This window comes from Pogona vitticeps, chromosome 15 (genome assembly GCF_051106095.1).
Source record: "Pogona vitticeps strain Pit_001003342236 chromosome 15, PviZW2.1, whole genome shotgun sequence".
Lineage (NCBI taxonomy): Eukaryota > Metazoa > Chordata > Lepidosauria > Squamata > Agamidae > Pogona > Pogona vitticeps.
The window spans coordinates 13,330,803-13,334,782 of record NC_135797.1 but is presented as its reverse complement, the minus strand read 5'-3'; the positions used below and the strand labels follow the sequence as shown (position 1 = coordinate 13,334,782).

At 48.2% G+C, this 3,980-nt stretch overlaps 1 protein-coding gene across 1 annotated transcript in view; it reads right to left on the bottom strand.

Annotated features, from left to right (window-relative positions):
* The window catches only part of KLHDC9 (kelch domain containing 9), a 115,708-nt gene extending 111,743 nt beyond the window's left edge, over positions 1–3,965 (bottom strand). The window contains exon 1 of the mRNA XM_020810256.3: positions 2,504–3,965. The gene's annotated coding sequence lies outside the window, so the exon portion shown is untranslated. The remainder of the gene's footprint in view (positions 1–2,503) is intronic.
* Between the last annotated feature and the right edge of the window lie 15 nt (positions 3,966–3,980).

Here is a 3,980-nt window from a genome sequence, read left to right as displayed (position 1 = left end):
GAGACATGCTATTTGTCCTTGGTGGGAGGGAGATAAGGGTTTTTGCAACCTCCACGTCACTTCCCAAGCCTGAATTCCTGAAATTTGCAGGCTGCACCATCAATTTCAGGGGCAAGATTTTATAAAGCCTAAAACTGACAGGAAAGAAACCTTTTGCTTGCCAGTTTAAATGGCCCATTGCACCAAATGTGTGCTACAAATGGGCTCTTCCCTGCCCCCCCCATTTTGCCACCAAAACCTGCCAGCACAACTTACTGCCAATCTGAGGGTGGGTACAGGTAAGTACAGAGGAGGGGAGAAACTGGCCTCAGGACCCACCCACCCCTGAAAGTGCCCATCTCTGGTGTCTATGGACAGTAGAACCCAGTAGGTGGCAGATCGGGACCTTGACTCCATAAACACCCTGCTGTGGTAACAGATTGTAGAGCGAAGCAGAATATAGGAACTCATTGATGGAAAGGTTTAGGATCCAGACCTTTGAAATAACAGAGAGGGAGAGAAAGATGCAATTTAAGCCACATTGACCCATCCTATTAAGTGTGCCAGGCTTCCTTTTAACAACCAGCTTTATAATGATCACAAAATCAGGGGCGCCACTCATTACACGACAAAGAGAAGGGGTTCTTGCTGAAGGAGGAGGAGAAGTGCCATGGGATTGCCATTATGTAGGCGGAACACGGCAACAGGATTGTTGCCTGCCTGTTTCTTGTGCAAGCGCACGATGCACTGTGTAGTTCCTACCACTGTTTTAAAATCCAGTTTTCGCTTGTCATTGAGGAGTGTCTTTCCAGAAGCATCATCCAAGCCGAGCCAGACCGGCCTTCCATCGATCCTGTATTTTGCATGCAAGGAGAGAAATCTTTGTTTCCACTTGGAACAGGAATACGCAAAGCAAAAGGACATGTTCAAACAGTAAAACTATAGTCATCACATAGAATTATTTGAAAGGACGCCCTCTGGACAAAAACAACGTACAGTATCTCTGCCCAGAACTTGTACAAATTCAGCTTGAGCCCGTATGCATTAAAATCGGAAAACTGAACATTCAAAAGAATAGCAACTAGGGCCTGTGAAAAAGTTGTTTCTTGATCTCCCCCTAGCAAAGTTTTGTTTCAGGAGATCTGTCTCTCTTCTTTATTTAAAATATTTTAGCCCACTTTTCTCCCTAAAAGGAACCCAAGACAGCTTACATGATTAAAAGGCAACATTCGAAAGCTCACAGCAGTAAGTGCACAAATACTTAAGAAGGTCAAACAAATACCACATTGAAAAACAGTAAAGCAAAAGCAACATCAAAACCACATTCAAGGCAGGAAGACACAACAATCCATTAAAACCCACGCAGGCAGACATGTCACTGAGGGAAAGCTTGCAGAAGGACAGCCAAGAGGGGGCCAGCCTGGCCTCTAGTGGGAGGGAGTTCCACAGTCTCGTGTCCCCATCAGATGCACCTATGAAGGGGCTGGGACAGAGAGAACGGTCTCTCCTGCTGATCTGAACACTTATAGTCCACCTACATAGGAGTGTAGCTTCACTGGGAAATGGAAACAGGGACAGGATACGGTTGTTACCAAACAGCATCAAGATTTGAGACAAGCAAGCAGGAAATAAACAATCTGGAAGGGGGCAGTGATGACCTTCTAATATTGTGGACATTATTATGACTTGACTGGAGGTCAAAGAAGACACAGAAAATTCTAAATATTACACCCACACTTTCTATTCTCCAGTCAAGGTTACCTTCAGTAGCACCACAGGAACCAGCAAAACCATCACCGATTTTTACTTCAAGCCCAAGGATTCTTGAATTGACTTCATCTGGAACTCTTGTGACTCCAAATAAATACGTAAACAGACGTATTATTATGTGCAGCTTGGTTCTTAGAACCAGACACGTTTGCAACACCAAGGAAAACTGTAACCAATAAAAGGCACCAGGAACTTATCAAGAATAGCCTTGACACAGTGTGGACCAGCATCCTGTTGCGGAGAACCGCCTGCATAACTGGGGTGTCATTGCTGGCTGTAGCAGATAATAGCAGCTAGCTAAAGAGTTCCTTTTGTTTATTTAAATTTTCAAATGTTGGGGTGCATGTGATTAATTAGTTGCAATTAATAAGCTGCCAATGATGCCTCTGTTGTTGTGTAGGCAGATCTCTGCAACAGGATACTAAGCCATGGATCCTTACACCAAGCAAAACAACATCTCAATTATGAAGGCTTTCCTCCACTAAATGATGAGTCAAACAAATGATGATGAACAACCTATGAGGATGATTTTCCTCCCGTGACCTCTAGCCAATCCCATTAACAAAAACTTGGAATACAGTATTTTGGAAAAAATGTCAGCAAGTTTCCTACAACAACCTTCAACCATCATGGCATTGCAGAGGGAGTGACAGGGGAAGCCTCACGAGATCCAGGTTCAATTCCCGGGTTTGGTCACCGAAAAGCTCACTGGAAGGCGTGGCAAACGCAAAATGATTTTCAATCGTTCACATACCGCGACGAGGGCGCGATGCCCACTGGAAGCCAAACGCAACTTGATCACAACGGGGTCTGCTTGGCAAATGTAGAATCTGACTGCACAGCTAAATTATCTCTCCGTTCCCGTGACGTATGTTTTCATGAGGCCGGCCTCCAGTTAGGGCGTTGCATTTAGGCTTTTAAAATTCTTGCTAAGTCACAAAGTTCAATGAACAGCCTTGGACAAATTGTTGTTAGGTGGCTGTCTGGTCACCTCCGGCTTAGGATGACCCTGTTAATGATGGGTGACTTCCAAAAATGTCCTGCCCTGCTCAGGTCTTGCAAAATCAGGCCGGTGGTTTCCTTGAGGGAGTCGGTCCTTCTCGTATTGGATCTTCCTCTTTTCCTGCTGCCTTTTAACTTTCCCAGTCTTATGGTTTTTGTTCCCCCCCAGGGAATCCTGTCTTCTCAAGATGTGTCCAAAGTAGGACAGCCTCAGTTTCATCTAGGACCCACTCGGACAAGCTGGCACGCATCAGTGTCCTTTGGCTTACACTGGTGTAAAGCTGGTGGTGCACCCACGAGTGTGACAGAGCAGACCAAATACCACTGAGGTACCAAAACGGTCCGGCTCCCTCGTCCAGTGGAGCTCCCCACCCCGGCTGAGCCTTCTCATCCGTCACCCCATCTGGGTGTTGATCATGTCGGCCCACTTTGCAGGGTTGTTGTTTTGACGGCAACAACAACAAACGGCAGCACTCCTTGAGGTGGGAAGGACTGTGAGCTCAAAGTAGCACGCACAGTTCTGCTCCTGCTCCCTACTTTCTCCTCACAACGACCCTGTGAGGTAGTCCAGACGGGGGTCAGGGTCACCTCCTGGGCCTCCTGGCTCACTGTGGGTGCCAAATATCAGCCGAATCTTTGGATGGCCCCACAGGACAACGGTTTAGGAAGGTGGTAAGGGGAAAGCAGGCCCTGTCCACATTTGTGCTTTTTGGACTACAAAGCCCATATTCCCCCAAGAACCGTGGCCGAGGCTAGTCTGAGAGAAAAGGAACGAAAGGGGGGGATAATTTGAAGAAGGAAAAAACATGGGAGGCTGCCCTTAACAAAGATGGCGATGCCTAGGACGCCTCCTTCCCGCCCTCCGGCACAGAAGGCGAGGTACGGAGGCCGGATGTTCGTCCTCGGCGGCTGGAGGCCGTGCCCTTCGTTAAGATGGAAGGCGACCACTCATGAGGCGGGAAGCCCTCCCCAAGATGGCGGCAGCCGGAAGTTGAGTCCCGGCATCCTCTGGAAGGTCTTCATTTTAGAGAACGACGCGCTTAGAGAAACCCTTTTTTTAAAAAAAACGCCCTTCTCTCGAAAGCGGCGGCCGGAATGAGGGGCGCGTGGGTTCAGGTTGCGTCCCGAAGATCAGGCCGGCCTTTCTCGCCCTCCCCCAAAATGGCGGCGCCGACGGAGACCCTTCCCAAGATGGCGCCGCCGACGGCGGAGACCGGAAGTAGGAGGGG